Below are 25000 nucleotides of genomic sequence, written 5' to 3'. Positions count from 1 at the left end.
CTCTTGATTTACCTCACAATTCCGCCATATTCCAATTAGCTAAAAGCATATGATTCTCCTCTCCAATACAACCCATTTTCATAATTTGTAATTTCCCCGTCTGGAGTTCAAATTTCTGATTATCCATTCTTATCCATCCACAGGAGGGTAATTATAATAATCCATCACACAAGGGTTATTATCCAAAGAGTAGCTGATGAAGGATAATTTTCTGTCGTCAGATTCTAAGGAGATCATTTATATTATTACCATTAGGGAATTTATAAAATGTTGATATTTAAGCACCAATAATTATCCAGGTAGGTTAATTAATCCATGGTTACTAGGCCTGGCAGGATTATTATTATTATTATTATTATTATTACTATTATTATTATTATTATTATTATTATTATTATTATTATTATTATTATAAATCATCACTATAATCAATTATTGATTATTAATCATTAATTATTATTATCACTTAAATTATTATTATTATTATTATTATTAGTATTATTAAGTAATCTACAACGCTAGTTGGAAAAGCAGGTTGCTATAAGACTAAGGGCTCCAATAGAGAAATATATTCCAATGAGGAAAGGAAACAAGGAAGTGAATAAACTACAAGAGAAGTAATAATCAATTAAAGTAAAATATCTTAAAATCATTTCCCCAAAGGGAAAATATCTAATGATCATTAGCTAGGTGGAATGATCATCCAAGATTAACTGATTTAATTGGATAATCATTAAGAACATCAAGGCAAGACTTGAATTACTCAGTAAATAATTGACTTACTAGAGTCATTATCCGAGACGAATATTTGTTTGAGTCAGATGAGTTTAGAGCACATGACAAGTCTAATGGGTAATTCATAAGTAATTGACCTAATGTGTAATTATCCAAAGAATAAACGGAATTAGGATTAATAACCCAGGACAACTATTCTAATGAGTTTCTGTCTAAGATCAGGGGAAATGCGTTCAAGTAAACATCATCATTATCTCCTACGGCTATTGACGCAAAGGGCCTCGGTTAGTCTCTGTCTTGAACTTTTAAATCAATACTTCTACATTCATCATCTCCTACTTCATGCTTCATAGTCCTCAGCCATGTAGGACTGGGTATTCCAATTCTTCTAGTGCCTTGAGGAGCCCAATTAAATGTTTAGTGAGTTAATCTCTCTCGGGGAGTGCGAAGAGCATGTCCAAACCATCTCCATCTACCCCTCACCATGATCTCATCCAAATATCGCAATTGAGTAATCTCTCATATAGTTTCATTTCCAATCCTGTCCTGCCATTTAACTACCAATATTCTTCTGAGGCTTTGTCTCAAAACTACAAAATCTGTTTGATATTGTTTCATTGTTATACCACATTCATGTCCATACAGTAACACCAATCTCACTAAACTGATATATAGAGAGATTTTTTTATGTAATTTTAGGCGATTTGTTTTCCAAATTTTACTTAACCTAGCCATTGTCCGATTTTTTTTTTCAATCTTTCATTAAACTCAAATTCTAAAGATTTTGTATTAGAGATCATAGTTCCTAAATATTTAAATGATTCCACCTCATTAATCCTTTCTCCTTCCAATGATATTTCATCTTCCATTGCATATTCCGTTCTCATCATTTCTGTCTTTCTTCTATTCATCTCGAGTCTAGCCTCAAGTGATATTTCATGCATTCTGGCAAGCAAGCTAATAAGGACAGCGTCATCAGCAAATTCTAGGTCAGCTAATTTTCAGTTATCAATCCACTCCAATCATTCTCCGATGTATTTCTATATATTTTAAAACCATTAAGAAAATAAACAGATGAATAAATAAGAATTTCCAAAGTAGTTCACATTTTCTTCAAATTGTTGATAATGAAGATTGGATACAAGAATCTACCTTTCCAAGGAGGTTTGAGATACAACGTAAGTTGATGCTCACAATCTGAATAATATAACTGATTCTTATTTTCTTTTCTCGATAGACAACGGCAAGAGAATATTGACAAGTCCGAGGATAATCAGACCACTTGAATAAATAAGTAGCTAAGCAAACGGAAAGGAAAATTAATAAAAAGAAGGAAAATTAAGGGTTGTTGTGGCCTATTGGTAACGTCTGTACCCGTGATCACCAGACTGGGGTTCAAGTCCTGCTCAAACTCGTTAGTTCCTTTAGCGTCTGCAACCTTACCATCCTTGAGACTAAGGATGCAGGGTTTGGGGAGCCAATGGTTCAACCTGCTAGGTTATATAAACAGCCATTGCCTGGCCCTCCCTGATCCTATTTTAGGTGGAGAGAGGGCTTAGACGCTGATCATATATACATGGTCAGTCTTTAGGACAATATCCTGCTTGATAGGGCAATGTCATTGTCTCTTGCCTCTGCCATTCACGAGCGGCCTTTAAACCTTTAAAAATAAGTATGAAAAATCTTCCTCGAGTCTAATCCGAGTTGTGTGAGAGAAGGTTCTCTGATGTCCAGAAAAGGAAAAAAAATCCTTTTAGCTTTGAAATGAAAGAGGCAAAATGGAAGCGGAGTTGAAATGGCCTGATTGCACGAGAGGGTTTTCCCGGGAAATAGATGAATAGATTGATTGATACGACCCCAATTGGAACGAACAATCTAGTTAACCATTTCAGGAAAGCCTTTGCAAGATTCTTATCAATTTGGATGACCCTTTAAGGAAAGGCAGGGCAAGATTCTTGCGTACTCAAAGACGGGACTTTGTTTTCTTTCTTATTCTTACAAACTAATAAAGTTTATATGAATATCAAGTCTACTAGATCTTAATAAGTTCACAAAATCTCAATAAGTCGATAGCATCTTAATAAGTCGACAAACTCGCAATAAGTCGATAAAATCTTAATTTGTCGACAAAAACTTCGTAAGTTAACACAATCTCAATAAGCCAATAAAATCTTGATAAGTCGAAAAAATTTAATAACTCTACAAATCTTAATAAGTAGATAAATTTTAATAAGTCGATAAAATCTTAATAAGTCGACAAAATCTTAATAAGTCGACAAACTCTTAATAAGCCGATAAAATCTTAATAAGTCGATAAAATCATAATTCTTACAAATTCAAGTATTTATTGGAAATACAAAACATGGCAATTTATAGAATTTCTGTGGTTTCACTCACTGGTAAGAGACTGATGTCTCGCCAGGTAAATCCTCGGACGGCTAGATTAGCGTCAGGTTCGGATTTCCTTTTATGGGCTCTCGTGGCATGGTTGGTTTCGACCTGGCCTTTCATTAGAAGGGGCTAGCGTTCGATCCCAAGTATGAGGTAGAAATTTATTTCTATTTTGAACACGATGTTGTGATGATATTTATCCATATTGACTCATTAGGGGTAATTTGAATGAATTACTACCAATTGTGTCACGTGGTGGCCCGGGGAAATCGGGTAAAACTCGCTGGTAAGAGACTGATGTCTCGCAAGGTAAATCCTCGGACGGCTAGATTAGCGTCAGGTTCGGATTTCCTTTTATGGGCTCTCGTGGCATGGTTGGTTTCGACCTGGCCTTTCATTAGAAGGGGCTAGCGTTTGATCCTAAGTATGAGGTAGAAATTTATTTCTATTTTGAACACGATGTTGTGTTGATATTTATCCATATTGACTCATTAGGGGTAATTTGAATGAATTACTACCAATTGTGTCACGTGGTGGCCCGGGGAAATCGGGTAAAACTCGCTGGTAAGAGACTGATGTCTCGCCAGGTAAATCCTCGGACAGCTAGATTAGCGTCAGGTTCGGATTTCCTTTTATGGGCTCTCGTGGCATGGTTGGTTTCGACCTGGCCTTTCATTAGAAGGGGCTAGCGTTCGATCCCAAGTATGAGGTAGAAATTTGTTTCTATTTTGAACACGATGTTGTGTTGATATTTATCCATATTGACTCATTAGGGGTAATTTGAATGAATTACTACCAATTGTGTCACGTGGTGGCCCGGGGAAATCGGGTAAAACTCGCTGGTAAGAGACTGATGTCTCGCCAGGTAAATCCTCGGACAGCTAGATTAGCGTCAGGTTCGGATTTCCTTTTATGGGCTCTCGTGGCATGGTTGGTTTCGACCTGGCCTTCCATTAGAAGGGGCTAGCGTTCGATCCCAAGTATGAGGTAGAATTTTTGTTTCTATTTTGAGGACGATGTTGTGTTGATATTTATCCATATTGACTCATTAGGGGTAATTTGAATGAATTACTACCAATTGTGTCACGTGGTGGCCCGGGGAAATCGGGTAAAACTCGCTGGTAAGAGACTGATGTCTCGCCAGGTAAATCCTCGGACAGCTAGATTAGCGTCAGGTTCGGATTTCCTTTTATGGGCTCTCGTGGCATGGTTGGTTTCGACCTGGCCTTTCATTAGAAGGGGCTAGCGTTCGATCCCAAGTATGAGGTAGAAATTTGTTTCTATTTTGAACACGATGTTGTGTTGATATTTATCCATATTGGCTCATTAGGGGTGATTTGAATGAATTACTACCAATTGTGTCAAGTGGTGGCCCGGGGAAATCGGCTAAAACTCGCTGGTAAGAGACTGATGTCTCGCCAGGTAAATCCTCGGACAGCTAGATTAGCGTCAGGTTCGGATTTCCTTTTATGGGCTCTCGTGGCATGGTTGGTTTCGACCTGGCTTTTCATTAGAAGGGGCTAGCGTTCGATCCCAAGTATGAGGTAGAAATTTGTTTCTATTTTAAACACGATGTTGTGTTGATATTTATCCATATTGACTCATTAGGGGTAATTTGAATGAATTACTACCAATTGTGTCACGTGGTGGCCCGGGGAAATCGGCTAAAACTCGCTGGTAAGAGACTGATGTCTCGCCAGGTAAATCCTCGGACAGCTAGATTAGCGTCAGGTTCGGATTTCCTTTTATGGGCTCTCGTGGCATGGTTGGTTTCGACCTGGCCTTTCATTAGAAGGGGCTAGCGTTCGATCCCAAGTATGAGGTAGAAATTTATTTCTATTTTGAACACGATGTTGTGTTGATATTTATCCATATTAACTCATTAGGGGTAATTTGAATGAATTACTACCAATTGTGTCACGTGGTGGCCCGGGGAAATCGGCTAAAACTCGCTGGTAAGAGACTGATGTCTCGCCAGGTAAATCCTCGGACAGCTAGATTAGCGTCAGGTTCGGATTTCCTTTTATGGGCTCTCGTGGCATGGTTGGTTTCGACCTGGCCTTTCATTAGAAGGGGCTAGCGTTCGATCCCAAGTATGAGGTAGAAATTTATTTCTATTTTGAACACGATGTTGTGTTGATATTTATCCATATTGACTCATTAGGGGTAATTTGAATGAATTACTACCAATTGTGTCACGTGGTGGCCTGGGGAAATCGGGTAAAACTCGCTGGTAAGAGACTGATGTCTCACCAGGTAAATCCTCGGACGGCTAGATTAGCGTCAGGTTCGGATTTCCTTTTATGGGCTCTCGTGGCATGGTTGGTTTCGACCTGGCCTTTCATTAGAAGGGGCTAGCGTTTGATCCTAAGTATGAGGTAGAAATTTATTTCTATTTTGAACACGATGTTGTGTTGATATTTATCCATATTGACTCATTAGGGGTAATTTGAATGAATTACTACCAATTGTGTCACGTGGTGGCCCGGGGAAATCGGGTAAAACTCGCTGGTAAGAGGCTGATGTCTCGCCAGGTAAATCCTCGGACAGCTAGATTAGCGTCAGGTTCGGATTTCCTTTTATGGGCTCTCGTGGCATGGTTGGTTTCGACCTGGCCTTTCATTAGAAGGGGCTAGCGTTCGATCCCAAGTATGAGGTAGAAATTTGTTTCTATTTTGAACACGATGTTGTGTTGATATTTATCCATATTGACTCATTAGGGGTAATTTGAATGAATTACTACCAATTGTGTCACGTGGTGGCCCGGGGAAATCGGGTAAAACTCGCTGGTAAGAGACTGATGTCTCGCCAGGTAAATCCTCAGACAGCTAGATTAGCGTCAGGTTCGGATTTCCTTTTATGGGCTCTCGTGGCATGGTTGGTTTCGACCTGGCCTTTCATTAGAAGGGGCTAGCGTTCGATCCCAAGTATGAGGTAGAAATTTATTTCTATCTTGAACACGATGTTGTGTTGATATTTATCCATATTAACTCATTAGGGGTAATTTGAATGAATTACTACCAATTGTGTCACGTGGTGGCCCGGGGAAATCGGCTAAAACTCGCTGGTAAGAGACTGATGTCTCGCCAGGTAAATCCTCGGACAGCTAGATTAGCGTCAGGTTCGGATTTCCTTTTTATGGGCTCTCGTGGCATGGTTGGTTTCGACCTGGCCTTTCATTAGAAGGGGCTAGCGTTCGATCCCAAGTATGAGATAGAAATTTATTTCTATTTTGAACACGATGTTGTGTTGATATTTATCCATATTGACTCATTAGGGGTAATTTGAATGAATTACTACCAATTGTGTCACGTGGTGGCCCGGGGAAATCGGGTAAAACTCGCTGGTAAGAGACTGTTGTCTCGCCAGGTGAATCCTCGGACAGCTAAATTAGCGTCAGGTTCGGATTTCTTTTTATGTGCTCTCGTGGCATGGTTGGTTTCGACTTGGCCTTTCATTAGAAAGGGCTAGTGTTCGATCCCAAGTATGAGGTAGAAATTTATTTCTATTTTGAACACGATGTTGTGTTGATATTTATCCATATTGACTCATTAGGGGTAATTTGAATGAATTACTGCCAATTGTGTCACGTGGTGGCCCGGGGAAATCGGGTAAAACTTGCTGGTAAGAGACTGATGTCTCGCCAGGTAAATCCTCGAACGGCTAGATTAGCGTCAGGTTCGGATTTCCTTTTATGGGCTCTCGTGGCATGGTTGGTTTCGACCTGGCCTTTCATTAGAAGGGGCTAGCGTTCGATCCCAAGTATGAGGTAGAAATTTATTTCTATTTTGAACACGATGTTGTGTTGATATTTATCCATATTGACTCATTAGGGGTAATTTGAATGAATTACTACCAATTGTGTCACGTGGTGGCCCGGGGAAATCGGGTAAAACTCGCTGGTAAGAGACTGATGTCTCGCCAGGTAAATCCTCGGACAGCTAGATTAGCGTCAGGTTCGGATTTCCTTTTATGGGCTCTCGTGGCATGGTTGGTTTCGACCTGGCCTTTCATTAGAAGGGGCTAGCGTTTGATCCTAAGTATGAGGTAGAAATTTATTTCTATTTTGAACACGATGTTGTGTTGATATTTATCCATATTGACTCATTAGGGGTAATTTGAATGAATTACTACCAATTGTGTCACGTGGTGGCCCGGGGAAATCGGGTAAAACTCGCTGGTAAGAGGCTGATGTCTCGCCAGGTAAATCCTCGGACAGCTAGATTAGCGTCAGGTTCGGATTTCCTTTTATGGGCTCTCGTGGCATGGTTGGTTTCGACCTGGCCTTTCATTAGAAGGGGCTAGCGTTCGATCCCAAGTATGAGGTAGAAATTTATTTCTATTTTGAACACAATGTTGTGTTGATATTTATCCATATTGACTCATTAGGGGTAATTTGAATGAATTACTACCAATTGTGTCACGTGGTGGCCCGGGGAAATCGGGTAAAACTCGCTGGTAAGAGACTGATGTCTCGCCAGGTAAATCCTCGGACAGCTAGATTAGCGTCAGGTTCGGGTTTCCTTTTATGGGCTCTCGTGGCATGGTTGGTTTCGACCTGGCCTTTCATTAGAAGGGGCTAGCGTTCGATCCCAAGTATGAGGTAGAAATTTGTTTCTATTTTGAACACGATGTTGTGTTGATATTTATCCATATTGACTCATTAGGGGTAATTTGAATGAATTACTACCAATTGTGTCACGTGGTGGCCCGGGGAAATCGGGTAAAACTCGCTGGTAAGAGACTGATGTCTCGCCAGGTAAATCCTCGGACAGCTAGATTAGCGTCAGGTTCGGATTTCCTTTTATGGGCTCTCGTGGCATGGTTGGTTTCGACCTGGCCTTTCATTAGAAGGGGCTAGCGTTCGATCCCAAGTATGAGGTAGAAATTTATTTCTATTTTGAACACGATGTTGAGTTGATATTTATCCATATTGACTCATTAGGGGTAATTTGAATGAATTACTACCAATTGTGTCACGTGGTGGCCCGGGGAAATCGGATAAAACTCGCTGGTAAGAGACTGATGTCTCGCCAGGTAAATCCTCGGACAGATAGATTAGCGTCAGGTTCGGATTTCCTTTTATGGGCTTTCGTGGCATGGTTGGTTTCGACCTGGCCTTTCATTAGAAGGGGCTAGCGTTCGATCCCAAGTATGAGGTAGAAATTTATTTCTATTTTGAACACGATGTTGTGTTGATATTTATCCATATTGACTCATTAGGGGTAATTTGAATGAATTATTACCAATTGTGTCACGTGGTGGCCCGGGGAAATCGGGTAAAACTCGCTGGTAAGAGACTGATGTCTCGCCAGGTAAATCCTCGGACAGCTAGATTAGCGTCAGGTTCGGATTTCCTTTTATGGGCTCTCGTGGCATGGTTGGTTTCGACCTGGCCTTTCATTAGAAGGGGCTAGCGTTCGATCCCAAGTATGAGGTAGAAATTTATTTCTATTTTGAACACGATGTTGTGTTGATATTTATCCATATTGACTCATTAGGGGTAATTTGAATGAATTACTACCAATTGTGTCACGTGGTGGCCCGGGGAAATCGGGTAAAACTCGCTGGTAAGAGACTGTTGTCTCGCCAGGTAAATCCTCGGACAGCTAGATTAGCATCAGGTTCGGAATTCCTTTTATGGGCTCTCGTGGCATGGTTGGTTTCGACCTGGCCTTTCATTAGAAGGGGCTAGCGTTCGATCCCAAGTATGAGGTAGAAATTTATTTCTATTTTGAACACGATGTTGTGTTGATATTTATCCATATTGACTCATTAGGGGTAATTTGAATGAATTACTACCAATTGTGTCACGTGGTGGCCTGGGGAAATCGGGTAAAACTCGCTGGTAAGAGACTGATGTCTCGCCAGGTAAATCCTCGGACGGCTAGATTAGCGTCAGGTTCGGATTTCCTTTTATGGGCTCTCGTGGCATGGTTGGTTTCGACCTGGCCTTTCATTAGAAGGGGCTAGCGTTTGATCCTAAGTATGAGGTAGAAATTTATTTCTATTTTGAACACGATGTTGTGTTGATATTTATCCATATTGACTCATTAGGGGTAATTTGAATGAATTACTACCAATTGTGTCACGTGGTGGCCCGGGGAAATCGGGTAAAACTCGCTGGTAAGAGGCTGATGTCTCGCCAGGTAAATCCTCGGACAGCTAGATTAGCGTCAGGTTCGGATTTCCTTTTATGGGCTCTCGTGGCATGGTTGGTTTCGACCTGGCCTTTCATTAGAAGTGGCTAGCGTTCGATCCCAAGTATGAGGTAGAAATTTATTTCTATTTTGAACACGATGTTGTGTTGATATTTATCCATATTGACTCATTAGGGGTAATTTGAATGAATTACTACCAATTGTGTCACGTGGTGGCCTGGGGAAATCGGGTAAAACTCGCTGGTAAGAGACTGATGTCTCGCCAGGTAAATCCTCGGACAGCTAGATTAGCGTCAGGTTCGGATTTCCTTTTATGGGCTCTCGTGGCATGGTTGGTTTCGACCTGGCCTTTCATTAGAAGGGGCTAGCGTTCGATCCCAAGTATGAGGTAGAAATTTATTTCTATTTTGAACACGATGTTGTGTTGATATTTATCCATATTGACTCATTAGGGGTAATTTGAATGAATTACTACCAATTGTGTCACGTGGTGGCCCGGGGAAATCGGGTAAAACTCGCTGGTAAGAGACTGATGTCTCGCCAGGTAAATCCTCGGACAGCTAGATTAGCGTCAGGTTCGGATTTCCTTTTATGGGCTCTCGTGGCATGGTTGGTTTCGACCTGGCCTTTCATTAGAAGGGGCTAGCGTTCGATCCCATGTATGAGGTAGAAATTTATTTCTATTTTGAACACGATGTTGTGTTGATATTTATCCATATTGACTCATTAGGGGTAATTTGAATGAATTACTACCAATTGTGTCACGTGGTGGCCCTGGGAAATCAGGTAAAACTCGCTGGTAAGAGACTGATGTCTCGCCAGGTAAATCCTCGGACAGCTAAATTAGCGTCAGGTTCGGATTTCCTTTTATGGGCTCTCGTGGCATGGTTGGTTTCGACCTGGCCTTTCATTAGAAGGGGCTAGCGTTCGATCCCAAGTATGAGGTTGAAATTTATTTCTATTTTGAACACGATGTTGTGTTGATATTTATCCATATTGACTCATTAGGGGTAATTTGAATGAATTACTACCAATTGTGTCACGTGGTGGCCCAGGGAAATCGGGTAAAACTCGCTGGTAAGAGACTGATGTCTCGCCAGGTAAATCCTCGGACAGCTATATTAGCGTCAGGTTCGGATTTCCTTTTATGGGCTCTCGTGGCATGGTTGGTTTCGACCTGGCCTTTCATTAGAAGGGGCTAGCGTTCGATCCCAAGTATGAGGTAGAAATTTATTTCTATTTTGAACACGATGTTGTGTTGATATTTATCCATATTGACTCATTAGGGGTAATTTGAATGAATTACTACCAATTGTGTCACATGGTGGCCCGGGGAAATCGGGTAAAACTCGCCGGTAAGAGACTGATGTCTCGCCAGGTAAATCCTTGGACAGCTAGATTAGCGTCAGGTTCGGATTTCCTTTTATGGGCTCTCGTGGCATGGTTGGTTTCGACCTGGCCTTTCATTGGAAGGGGCTAGCGTTCGATCCCAAGTATGAGGTAGAAATTTATTTCTATTTTGAACACGATGTTGTGTTGATATTTATCCATATTGACTCATTAGGGGTAATTTGAATGAATTACTATCAATTGTGTCACGTGGTGGCCCGGGGAAATCGGGTAAAACTCGCCGGTAAGAGACTGATGTCTCGCCAGGTAAATCCTCGGACAGCTAGATTAGCGTCAGGTTCGGATTTCCTTTTATGGGCTCTCGTGGCATGGTTGGTTTCGACCTGGCCTTTCATTGGAAGGGGCTAGCGTTCGATCCCAAGTATGAGGTAGAAATTTATTTCTATTTTGAACACGATGTTGTGTTGATATTTATCCATATTGACTCATTAGGGGTAATTTGAATGAATTACTACCAATTGTGTCACGTGGTGGCCCGGGGAAATCGGGTAAAACTCGCCGGTAAGAGACTGATGTCTCGCCAGGTAAATCCTCGGACAGCTAGATTAGCGTCAGGTTCGGATTTCCTTTTATGGGCTCTCGTGGCATGGTTGGTTTCGACCTGGCCTTTCATTGGAAGGGGCTAGCGTTCGATCCCAAGTATGAGGTAGAAATTTATTTCTATTTTGAACACGATGTTGTGTTGATATTTATCCATATTGACTCATTAGGGGTAATTTGAATGAATTACTACCAATTGTGTCACGTGGTGGCCCGGGGAAATCGGGTAAAACTCGCTGGTAAGAGACTGATGTCTCGCCAGGTAAATCCTCGGACGGCTAGATTAGCGTCAGGTTCGGATTTCCTTTTATGGGCTCTCGTGGCATGGTTGGTTTCGACCTGGCCTTTCATTAGAAGGGGCTAGCGTTTGATCCTAAGTATGAGGTAGAAATTTATTTCTATTTTGAACACGATGTTGTGTTGATATTTATCCATATTGACTCATTAGGGGTAATTTGAATGAATTACTACCAATTGTGTCACGTGGTGGCCCGGGGAAATCGGGTAAAACTCGCTGGTAAGAGACTGATGTCTCGCCAGGTAAATCCTTGGACAGCTAGATTAGCGTCAGGTTCGGATTTCCTTTTATGGGCTCTCGTGGCATGGTTGGTTTCGACCTGGCCTTTCATTAGAAGGGGCTAGCGTTCGATCCCAAGTATGAGGTAGAAATTTGTTTCTATTTTGAACACGATGTTGTGTTGATATTTATCCATATTGACTCATTAGGGGTAATTTGAATGAATTACTACCAATTGTGTCACATGGTGGCCCGGGGAAATCGGGTAAAACTCGCTGGTAAGAGACTGATGTTTGCCAGGTAAATCCTCGGACAGCTAGATTAGCGTCAGGTTCGGATTTCCTTTTATGGGCTCTCGTGGCATGGTTGGTTTCGACCTGGCCTTTCATTAGAAGGGGCTAGCGTTCGATCCCAAGTATGAGGTAGAATTTTTGTTTCTATTTTGAGCACGATGTTGTGTTGATATTTATCCATATTGACTCATTAGGGGTAATTTGAATGAATTACTACCAATTGTGTCACGTGGTGGCCCGGGGAAATCGGGTAAAACTCGCTGGTAAGAGACTGATGTCTAGCCAGGTAAATCCTCGGACAGCTAGATTAGCGTCAGGTTCGGATTACCTTTTATGGGCTCTCGTGGCATGGTTGGTTTCGACCTGGCCTTTCATTAGAAGGGGCTAGCGTTCGATCCCAAGTATGAGGTAGAAATTTGTTTCTATTTTGAACACGATGTTGTGTTGATATTTATCCATATTGACTCATTAGGGGTAATTTGAATGAATTACTACCAATTGTGTCATGTGGTGGCCCGGGGAAATCGGGTAAAACTCGCTGGTAAGAGACTGATGTCTCGCCAGGTAAATCCTCGGACAGATAGATTAGCGTCAGGTTCGGATTTCCTTTTATGGGCTCTCGTGGCATGGTTGGTTTCGACCTGGCCTTTCATTAGAAGGGGCTAGCGTTCGATCCCAAGTATGAGGTAGAAATTTATTTCTATTTTGAACACGATGTTGTGTTGATATTTATCCATATTAACTCATTAGGGGTAATTTGAATGAATTACTACCAATTGTGTCACGTGGTGGCCCGGGGAAATCGGCTAAAACTCGCTGGTAAGAGACTGATGTCTCGCCAGGTAAATCCTCGGACAGCTAGATTAGCGTCAGGTTCGGATTTCCTTTTATGGGCTCTCGTGGCATGGTTGGTTTCGACCTGGCCTTTCATTAGAAGGGGCTAGCGTTCGATCCCAAGTATGAGATAGAAATTTATTTCTATTTTGAACACGATGTTGTGTTGATATTTATCCATATTGACTCATTAGGGGTAATTTGAATGAATTACTACCAATTGTGTCATGTGGTGGCCCGGGGAAATCGGGTAAAACTCGCTGGTAAGAGACTGATGTCTCGCCAGGTAAATCCTCGGACAGATAGATTAGCGTCAGGTTCGGATTTCCTTTTATGGGCTCTCGTGGCATGGTTGGTTTCGACCTGGCCTTTCATTAGAAGGGGCTAGCGTTCGATCCCAAGTATGAGGTAGAAATTTATTTCTATTTTGAACACGATGTTGTGTTGATATTTATCCATATTAACTCATTAGGGGTAATTTGAATGAATTACTACCAATTGTGTCACGTGGTGGCCCGGGGAAATCGGGTAAAACTCGCTGGTAAGAGACTGATGTCTCGCCAGGTAAATCCTTGGACGGCTAGATTAGCGTCAGGTTCGGATTTCCTTTTAAGGGCTCTCGTGGCATGGTTGGTTTCTACCTGGCCTTTCATTAGAAGGGGCTAGCGTTCGATCCCAAGTATGAGGTAGAAATTTATTTCTATTTTGAACACGATGTTGTGTTGATATTTATCCATATTGACTCATTAGGGGTAATTTGAATGAATTACTACCAATTGTGTCACGTGGTGGCCCGGGGAAATCGGGTAAAACTCGCTGGTAAGAGACTGATGTCTCGCCAGGTAAATCCTCGGACGGCTAGATTAGCGTCAGGTTCGGATTTCCTTTTATGGGCTCTCGTGGCATGGTTGGTTTCGACCTGGCCTTTCATTAGAAGGGGCTAGCGTTCGATCCCAAGTATGAGGTAGAAATTTATTTCTATTTTGAACACGATGTTGTGTTGATATTTATCCATATTGACTCATTAGGGGTAATTTGAATGAATTACTACCAATTGTGTCACGTGGTGGCCTGGGGAAATCGGGTAAAACTCGCTGGTAAGAGACTGATGTCTCGCCAGGTAAATCCTCGGACGGCTAGATTAGCGTCAGGTTCGGATTTCCTTTTATGGGCTCTCGTGGCATGGTTGGTTTCGACCTGGCCTTTCATTAGAAGGGGCTAGCGTTTGATCCTAAGTATGAGGTAGAAATTTATTTCTATTTTGAACACGATGTTGTGTTGATATTTATCCATATTGACTCATTAGGGGTAATTTGAATGAATTACTACCAATTGTGTCACGTGGTGGCCCGGGGAAATCGGGTAAAACTCGCTGGTAAGAGGCTGATGTCTCGCCAGGTAAATCCTCGGACAGCTAGATTAGCGTCAGGTTCGGATTTCCTTTTATGGGCTCTCGTGGCATGGTTGGTTTCGACCTGGCCTTTCATTAGAAGTGGCTAGCGTTCGATCCCAAGTATGAGGTAGAAATTTATTTCTATTTTGAACACGATGTTGTGTTGATATTTATCCATATTGACTCATTAGGGGTAATTTGAATGAATTACTACCAATTGTGTCACGTGGTGGCCCGGGGAAATCGGGTAAAACTCGCTGGTAAGAGACTGATGTCTCGCCAGGTAAATCCTCGGACAGCTAGATTAGCGTCAGGTTCGGATTTCCTTTTATGGGCTCTCGTGGCATGGTTGGTTTCGACCTGGCCTTTCATTAGAAGGGGCTAGCGTTCGATCCCAAGTATGAGGTAGAAATTTATTTCTATTTTGAACACGATGTTGTGTTGATATTTATCCATATTGACTCATTAGGGGTAATTTGAATGAATTACTACCAATTGTGTCACGTGGTGGCCCGGGGAAATCGGGTAAAACTCGCTGGTAAGAGACTGATGTCTCGCCAGGTAAATCCTCGGACAGCTAGATTAGCGTCAGGTTCGGATTTCCTTTTATGGGCTCTCGTGGCATGGTTGGTTTCGACCTGGCCTTTCATTAGAAGGGGCTAGCGTTCGATCCCAAGTATGAGGTAGAAATTTATTTCTATTTTGAACACGATGTTGAGTTGTTATTTATCCATATTGACTCATTAGGGGTAATTTGAATGAATTACTACCAATTGTGTCACGTGGTGGCCCGGGGAAATCGGATAAAACTCGCTGGTAAGAGACTGATGTCTCGCCAGGTAAATCCTCGGACAGCTAGATTAGCGTCAGGTTCGGATTTCCTTTTATTGGCTCTCGTGGCATGGTTGGTTTCGACCTGGCCTTTCATTAGAAGGGGCTAGCGTTCGATCCCAAGTATGAGGTAGAAATTTATTTCTATTTTGAACAAGATGTTGTGTTGATATTTATCCATATTGACTCATTAGGGGTAATTTGAATGAATTACTACCAATTGTGTCACGTGGTGGCCCGGGGAAATCGGCTAAAACTCGCTGGTAAGAGACTGATGTCTCGCCAGGTAAATCCTCGGACAGCTAGATTAGCGTCAGGTTCGGATTTCCTTTTATGGGCTCTCGTGGCATGGTTGGTTTCGACCTGGCCTTTCATTAGAAGGGGCTAGCGTTCGATCCCATGTATGAGGTAGAAATTTATTTCTATTTTGAACACGATGTTGTGTTGATATTTATCCATATTGACTCATTAGGGGTAATTTGAATGAATTACTACCAATTGTGTCACGTGGTGGCCCTGGGAAATCAGGTAAAACTCGCTGGTAAGAGACTGATGTCTCGCCAGGTAAATCCTCGGACAGCTAGATTAGCGTCAGGTTCGGATTTCCTTTTATGGGCTCTCGTGGCATGGTTGGTTTCGACCTGGCCTTTCATTAGAAGGGGCTAGCGTTCGATCCCAAGTATGAGGTTGAAATTTATTTCTATTTTGAACACGATGTTGTGTTGATATTTATCCATATTGACTCATTAGGGGTAATTTGAATGAATTACTACCAATTGTGTCACGTGGTGGCCCAGGGAAATCGGGTAAAACTCGCTGGTAAGAGACTGATGTCTCGCCAGGTAAATCCTCGGACAGCTATATTAGCGTCAGGTTCGGATTTCCTTTTATGGGCTCTCGTGGCATGGTTGGTTTCGACCTGGCCTTTCATTAGAAGGGGCTAGCGTTCGATCCCAAGTATGAGGTAGAAATTTATTTCTATTTTGAACACGATGTTGTGTTGATATTTATCCATATTGACTCATTAGGGGTAATTTGAATGAATTACTACCAATTGTGTCACGTGGTGGCCCGGGGAAATCGGGTAAAACTCGCCGGTAAGAGACTGATGTCTCGCCAGGTAAATCCTCGGACAGCTAGATTAGCGTCAGGTTCGGATTTCCTTTTATGGGCTCTCGTGGCATGGTTGGTTTCGACCTGGCCTTTCATTGGAAGGGGCTAGCGTTCGATCCCAAGTATGAGGTAGAAATTTATTTCTATTTTGAACACGATGTTGTGTTGATATTTATCCATATTGACTCATTAGGGGTAATTTGAATGAATTACTATCAATTGTGTCACGTGGTGGCCCGGGGAAATCGGGTAAAACTCGCCGGTAAGAGACTGATGTCTCGCCAGGTAAATCCTCGGACAGCTAGATTAGCGTCAGGTTCGGATTTCCTTTTATGGGCTCTCGTGGCATGGTTGGTTTCGACCTGGCCTTTCATTGGAAGGGGCTAGCGTTCGATCCCAAGTATGAGGTAGAAATTTATTTCTATTTTGAACACGATGTTGTGTTGATATTTATCCATATTGACTCATTAGGGGTAATTTGAATGAATTACTATCAATTGTGTCACGTGGTGGCCCGGGGAAATCGGGTAAAACTCGCCGGTAAGAGACTGATGTCTCGCCAGGTAAATCCTCGGACAGCTAGATTAGCGTCAGGTTCGGATTTCCTTTTATGGGCTCTCGTGGCATGGTTGGTTTCGACCTGGCCTTTCATTGGAAGGGGCTAGCGTTCGATCCCAAGTATGAAGTAGAAATTTATTTCTATTTTGAACACGATGTTGTGTTGATATTTATCCATATTGACTCATTAGGGGTAATTTGAATGAATTACTACCAATTGTGTCACGTGGTGGCCCGGGGAAATCGGGTAAAACTTGCTGGTAAGAGACTGATGTCTCGCCAGGTAAATCCTCGGACGGCTAGATTAGCGTCAGGTTCGGATTTCCTTTTATGGGCTCTCGTGGCATGGTTGGTTTCGACCTGGCCTTTCATTAGAAGGGGCTAGCGTTTGATCCTAAGTATGAGGTAGAAATTTATTTCTATTTTGAACACGATGTTGTGTTGATATTTATCCATATTGACTCATTAGGGGTAATTTGAATGAATTACTACCAATTGTGTCACGTGGTGGCCCGGGGAAATCGGGTAAAACTCGCTGGTAAGAGACTGATGTCTCGCCAGGTAAATCCTTGGACAGCTAGATTAGCGTCAGGTTCGGATTTCCTTTTATGGGCTCTCGTGGCATGGTTGGTTTCGACCTGGCCTTTCATTAGAAGGGGCTAGCGTTCGATCCCAAGTATGAGGTAGAAATTTGTTTCTATTTTGAACACGATGTTGTGTTGATATTTATCCATATTGACTCATTAGGGGTAATTTGAATGAATTACTACCAATTGTGTCACATGGTGGCCCGGGGTAATCGGGTAAAACTCGCTGGTAAGAGACTGATGTTTGCCAGGTAAATCCTCGGACAGCTAGATTAGCGTCAGGTTCGGATTTCCTTTTATGGGCTCTCGTGCATGGTTGGTTTCGACCTGGCCTTTCATTAGAAGGGGCTAGCGTTCGATCCCAAGAATGAGGTAGAATTTTTGTTTCTATTTTGAGCACGATGTTGTGTTGATATTTATCCATATTGACTCATTAGGGGTAATTTGAATGAATTACTACCAATTGTGTCACGTGGTGGCCCGGGAAATCGGGTAAAACTCGCTGGTAAGAGACTGATGTCTAGCCAGGTAAATCCTCGGACAGCTAGATTAGCGTCAGGTTCGGATTACCTTTTATGGGTTCTCGTGGCATGGTTGGTTTCGACCTGGGCCTTTCATTAGAAGGGGCTAGCGTTCGATCCCAAGTATGAGGTAGAAATTTGTTTCTATTTTGAACACGATGTTGTGTTGATATTTATCCATATTGACTCATTAGGGGTGATTTGAATGAATTACTACCAATTGTGTCACGTGGTGGCCCGGGGAAATCGGGTAAAACTCGCTGGTAAGAGACTGATGTCTCGCCAGGTAAATCCTCGGACAGCTAGATTAGCGTCAGGTTCGGATTTCCTTTTATGGGCTCTCGTGGCATGGTTGGTTTCGACCTGGCCTTTCATTAGAAGGGGCTAGCGTTGGATCCCAAGTATGAGGTAGAAATTTGTTTCTATTTTGAACACGATGTTGTGTTGATATTTATCCATATTGACTCATTAGGGGTAATTTGAATGAATTACTACCAATTGTGTCACGTGGTGGCCCGGGGAAATCGGGTAAAACTCGCTGGTAAGAGACTGATGTCTCGCCAGGTAAATCCTCGGACAGCTAGATTAGCGTCAGGTTCGGATTTCCTTTTATGGGCTCTCGTGGCATGGTTGGTTTCGACCTGGCCTTTCATTAGAAGGGGCTAGCGTTCGATCCCAAGTATGAGGTAGAAATTTGTTTCTATTTTGAACACGATGTTGTGTTGATATTTATCCATATTGACTCATTAGGGGTAATTTGAATGAATTACTACCAATTGTGTCACATGGGGGCCCGGGGAAATCGGGTAAAACTCGCTGGTAAGAGACTGATGTCTCGCCAGGTAAATCCTCGGACAGCTAGATTAGCATCAGGTTCGGATTTCCTTTTATGGGCTCTCGTGGCATGGTTGGTTTCGACCTGGCCTTTCATTAGAAGGGGCTAGCGTTCGATCCCAAGTATGAGGTAGAATTTTTTGTTTCTATTTTGAGCACGATGTTGTGTTGATATTTATCCATATTGACTCATTAGGGGTAATTTGAATGAATTACTACCAATTGTGTCACGTGGTGGCCCGGGGAAATCGGGTAAAAACTCGCTGGTAAGAGACTGATGTCTCGCCAGGTAAATCCTCGGACAGCTAGATTAGCGTCAGGTTCGGATTACCTTTTATGGGCTCTCGTGGCATGGTTGGTTTCGACCTGGCCTTTCATTAGAAGGGGCTAGCGTTCGATCCCAAGTATGAGGTAGAAAATTTGTTTCTATTTTGAACACGATGTTGTGTTGATATTTATCCATATTGACTCATTAGGGGTAATTTGAATGAATTACTACCAATTGTGTCACGTGGTGGCCCGGGGAAATCGGGTAAAACTCGCTGGTAAGAGACTGATGTCTCGCCAGGTAAATCCTCGGACAGCTAGATTAGCGTCAGGTTCGGATTTCCTTTTATGGGCTCTCGTGCATGGTTGGTTTCGACCTGGCCTTTCATTAGAAGGGGCTAGCGTTCGATCCCAAGTATGAGGTAAAAATTTATTTCTATTTTGAACACGATGTTGTGTTGATATTTATCCATATTGACTCATTAGGGGTAATTTGAATGAATTACTACCAATTGTGTCACGTGGTGGCCCGGGGAAATCGGGTAAAACTCGCTGGTAAGAGACTGTTGTCTCGCCAGGTAAATCCTCGGACAGCTAGATTAGCGTCAGGTTCGGATTTCTTTTTATGGGCTCTCGTGGCATGGTTGGTTTCGACTTGGCCTTTCATTAGAAAGGGGCTAGTGTTCGATCCCAAGTATGAGGTAGAAATTTATTTCTATTTTGAACACGATGTTGTGTTGATATTTATCCATATTGACTCATTAGGGGTAATTTGAATGAATTACTACCAATTGTGTCACGTGGTGGCCCGGGGAAATCGGGTAAAACTCGCTGGTAAGAGACTGATGTCTCGCCAGGTAAATCCTCGGACGGCTAGATTAGCGTCAGGTTCGGATTTCCTTTTATGGGCTCTCGTGGCATGGTTGGTTTCGACCTGGCCTTTCATTAGAAGGGGCTAGCGTTCGATCCCAAGTATGAGGTAGAAATTAATTTCTATTTTGAACACGATGTGTGTTGATATTTATCCATATTGACTCATTAGGGGTAATTTGAATGAATTACTACCAATTGTGTCACGTGGTGGCCTGGGGAAATCGGGTAAAACTCGCTGGTAAGAGACTGATGTCTCGCCAGGTAAATCCTCAGACGGCTAGATTAGCGTCAGGTTCGGATTTCCTTTTATGGGCTCTCGTGGCATGGTTGGTTTCGACCTGGCCTTTCATTAGAAGGGGCTAGCGTTTGATCCTAAGTATGAGGTAGAAATTTATTTCTATTTTGAACACGATGTTGTGTTGATATTTATCCATATTGACTCATTAGGGGTAATTTGAATGAATTACTACCAATTGTGTCCACGTGGTGGCCCGGGGAAATCGGGTAAAACTCGCTGGTAAGAGACTGATGTCTCGCCAGGTAAATCCTCGGACAGCTAGATTAGCGTCAGGTTCGGATTTCCTTTTATGGGCTCTCGTGGCATGGTTGGTTTTCGACCTGGCCTTTCATTAGAAGGGGCTAGCGTTCGATCCCAAGTATGAGGTAGAAATTTGTTTCTATTTTGAACACGATGTTGTGTTTATATTTATCCATATTGACTCAATAGGGGTAATTTGAATGAATTACTACCAATTGTGTCACGTGGTGGCCCGGGGAAATCGGGTAAAACTCGCTGGTAAGAGACTGATGTCTCGCCAGGTAAATCCTCGGACAGCTAGATTAGCGTCAGGTTCGGATTTCCTTTTATGGGCTCTCGTGGCATGGTTGGTTTCGACCTGGCCTTTCATTAGAAGGGGCTAGCGTTCGATCCCAAGTATGAGGTAGAAATTTATTTCTATTTTGAACACCATGTTGAGTTGATATTTATCCATATTGACTCATTAGGGGTAATTTGAATGAATTACTACCAATTGGTGTCACGTGGTGGCCCGGGGAAATCGGATAAAACTCGCTGGTAAGAGACTGATGTCCCGCCAGGTACATCCTCGGACAGCTAGATTAGCGTCAGGTTCGGATTTCCTTTTATTGGCTCTCGTGGCATGGTTGGTTTCGACCTGGCCTTTCATTAGAAGGGGCTAGCGTTCGATCCCAAGTATGAGGTAGAAATTTATTTCTATTTTGAACACGATGTTGTGTTGATATTTATCCATATTGACTCATTAGGGGTAATTTGAATGAATTACTACCAATTGTGTCACGTGGTGGCCCGGGGAAATCGGGTAAAACTCGCTGGTAAGAGACTGATGTCTCGCCAGGTAAATCCTCGGACAGCTAGATTAGCGTCAGGTTCGGATTTCCTTTTATGGGCTCTCGTGGCATGGTTGGTTTCGACCTGGCCTTTCATTAGAAGTGGCTAGCGTTCGATCCCAAGTATGAGGTAGAAATTAATTTCTATTTTGAACACGATGTTGTGTTGATATTTATCCATATTGACTCATTAGGGGTAATTTGAATGAATTACTACCAATTGTGTCACGTGGTGGCCCGGGGAAATCGGGTAAAACTCGCTGGTAAGAGACTGATGTCTCGCCAGGTAATTCCTCGGACAGCTAGATTAGCGTCAGGTTCGGATTTCCTTTTATGGGCTCTCGTGGCATGGTTGGTTTCGACCTGGCCTTTCATTAGAAGGGGCTAGCGTTCGATCCCATGTATGAGGTAGAAATTTATTTCTATTTTGAACACGATGTTGTGTTGATATTTATCCATATTGACTCATTAGGGGTAATTTGAATGAATTACTACCAATTGTGTCACGTGGTGGCCCTGGGAAATCAGGTAAAACTCGCTGGTAAGAGACTGATGTCTCGCCAGGTAAATCCTCGGACAGCTAGATTAGCGTCAGGTTCGGATTTCCTTTTATGGGCTCTCGTGGCATGGTTGGTTTCGACCTGGCCTTTCATTAGAAGGGGCTAGCGTTCGATCCCAAGTATGAGGTTGAAATTTATTTCTATTTTGAACACGATGTTGTGTTGATATTTATCCATATTGACTCATTAGGGGTAATTTGAATGAATTACTACCAATTGTGTCACGTGGTGGCCGGGGAAATCGGGTAAAACTCGCCGGTAAGAGACTGATGTCTCGCCCGGTAAATCCTCGGACAGCTAGATTAGCGTCAGGTTCGGATTTCCTTTTATGGGCTCTCGTGGCATGGTTGGTTTCGACCTGGCCTTTCATTGGAAGGGGCTAGCGTTCGATCCCAAGTATGAGGTAGAAACTTATTTCTATTTTGAACACGATGTTGTGTTGATATTTATCCATATTGACTCATTAGGGGTAATTTGAATGAATTACTACCAATTGTGTCACGTGGTGGCCCGGGGAAATCGGGTAAAACTCGCCGGTAAGAGACTGATGTCTCGCCAGGTAAATCCTCGGACAGCTAGATTAGCGTCAGGTTCGGATTTCCTTTTATGGGCTCTCGTGGCATGGTTGGTTTCGACCTGGCCTTTCATTGGAAGGGGCTAGCGTTCGATCCCAAGTATGAGGTAGAAATTTATTTCTATTTTGAACACGATGTTGTGTTGATATTTATCCATATTGACTTATTAGGGGTAATTTGAATGAATTACTACCAATTGTGTCACGTGGTGGCCCGGGGAAATCGGGTAAAACTCGCCGTTAAGAGACTGATGTCTCGCCAGGTAAATCCTCGGACAGCTAGATTAGCGTCAGGTTCGGATTTCCTTTTATGGGCTCTCGTGGCATGGTTGGTTTCGACCTGGCCTTTCATTAGAAGGGGCTAGCGTTCGATCCCAAGTATGAGGTAGAAATTTATTTCTATTTTGAACACGATGTTGTGTTGATATTTATCCATATTGACTCATTAGGGGTAATTTGAATGAATTACTACCAATTGTGTCACGTGGTGGCCCGGGGAAATCGGGTAAAACTCGCCGGTAAGTAGACTGATGTCTCCGCCAGGTAAATCCTCGGACAGCTAGATTAGCGTCAGGTTCGGATTTCCTTTTATGGGCTCTCGTGGCATGGTTGGTTTCGACCTGGCCTTTCATTAGAAGGAGCTAGCGTTCGATCCCAAGTATGAGGTAGAAATTTATTTCTATTTTGAACACGATGTTGTGTTGATATTTATCCATATTGACTCATTAGGGGTAATTTGAATGAATTACTACCAATTGTGTCACGTGGTGGCCCGGGGAAATCGGGTAAAACTCGCTGGTAAGAGACTGATGTCTCGCCAGGTGAATCCTCGGACAGCTAGATTAGCGTTAGGTTCGGATTTCCTTTTATGGGCTCTCGTGGCATGGTTGGTTTCGACCTGGCCTTTCATTAGAAGGGGCTAGCGTTCGATCCCAAGTATGAGGTAGAAATTTATTTCTATTTTGAACACGATGTTGTGTTGATATTTATCCATATTGACTCATTAGGGGTAATTTGAATGAATTACTACCAATTGTGTCACGTGGTGGCCCGGGGAAATCGGGTAAAACTCGCCGGTAAGAGACTGATGTCTCGCCAGGTAAATCCTCGGACAGCTAGATTAGCGTCAGGTTCGGATTTCCTTTTATGGGCTCTCGTGGCATGGTTGGTTTCGACCTGGCCTTTCATTAGAAGGGGCTAGCGTTCGATCCCAAGTATGAGGTAGAAATTTATTTATATATATATACATATATATATATATATATATAATATATATATATATATATATATATATATATATATATATATATATATATATATATATACATATGACTTTATATTTACAAAACTAACAATTATGGAATTGATATTAATATACTTTCTTTATCCAAATGTCATTTAATAATTCTCTTAACAAAAAAAAAAAAAAAATAAAAAAAAGGAACTATTCGACTCCATCAATCTAAATTTTGGTCTATTGAAAATCGTCTCTGCCTAACGATCATCTAGACTGGGGTTCAGGTCCAACTTAAACTCGATAGTTTCCTTAGTGTCAGCAACCTAGTAAACTAAGGATAGGTGGCAGGGCTGGAAGCCTATAGGTCTACCTGCTGATTCAACAACAGCCATTACCTTGCCCTTCCTGGTCCTAGCTTGGGTGGAGAGAGGACTTGAACGCTGATCATATTTATATATCGTCAGTCTCTCGGGAATTGTCACTGTCCGTTGCTTCTACTTCTTAATAACGTAATTTTTCTGCTTTGCTGTATCTTACACCATTACTTTCTGACTTCCATCCATCAACCAAGTTGTTCCAAAAACTTCACAGGAGACTTAAGAGCAAATAAACTTGATAATTCTTTATAAATTTATTTCTGTATTTCCTCCCCTGACAGACGTCCCCATCTGTGCCCTGAACGAGAGCACCATTGGAGCTCAAATTGGCCAGACGGTCTCGCTCACCTATTTGGTGCACGCGTACCCAACAGATGTCAACTTCACCTGGATGTTCGTGAGTGACGCGCGAGATGAGGAACAGGGAGGAGGAGGTGGAGGAGGTGTTGGTGGAGGAGGAGGAGGAATACCTCGAGTCATAGATGCCCTTCAGTAAGTTATCAATAGATGTGATTGGATGATTGGTAGCGTTGGGATACCTGTATATATAATTGCATGTGTTTAAGATGTCAGTCAATGTAATTGTAGGAGGATTATGTTTGACTATAACTAGTAGTGGGAGTTCTAGTAGTATCAGCAATATCAATAATACCATAAGTAATAGTAGTAATATAAATAGCATTAGCAGTTGGGTATAGATGCTATGCCTTGGCCTTTGCTTCCTTTTTGAAGTCAGGCACTCCAAGTGCCATCTAGGAGCCATTAATTTACTACATATGCATGGAAAAAGTAACATAGATTTTAGCCTTTCTACGTAGGGAGGAAGTGTAAACAATGCACCTTAAGCGGTGCTTTGTAGGCACTACTAAACGGTCTCACCTTCACCCACTAGCTGTATCCACTTTTTAGCCTTCTTCTTCTTCCACTATTTAACAACTTTCTTTCAGCTCCTTTTCTCTTTATTTGAACATAAGTATAGAAGTTTTATTCCAGCTGTGACCAGGTTGTGGAATGATCTTAAAAGTT

At 42.3% G+C, this 25000-nt stretch overlaps 1 pseudogene; it reads left to right on the top strand.

Moving 5' to 3' along the window:
* The window catches only part of LOC137622579 (uncharacterized), a 38368-nt pseudogene that overhangs the window by 8846 nt on the left and 4522 nt on the right, over positions 1-25000 (top strand).

Source organism: Palaemon carinicauda, chromosome 29, assembly GCF_036898095.1.
Source record: "Palaemon carinicauda isolate YSFRI2023 chromosome 29, ASM3689809v2, whole genome shotgun sequence".
NCBI lineage: Eukaryota > Metazoa > Arthropoda > Malacostraca > Decapoda > Palaemonidae > Palaemon > Palaemon carinicauda.
This window is presented reverse-complemented; position numbering and strand designations above follow the sequence as displayed.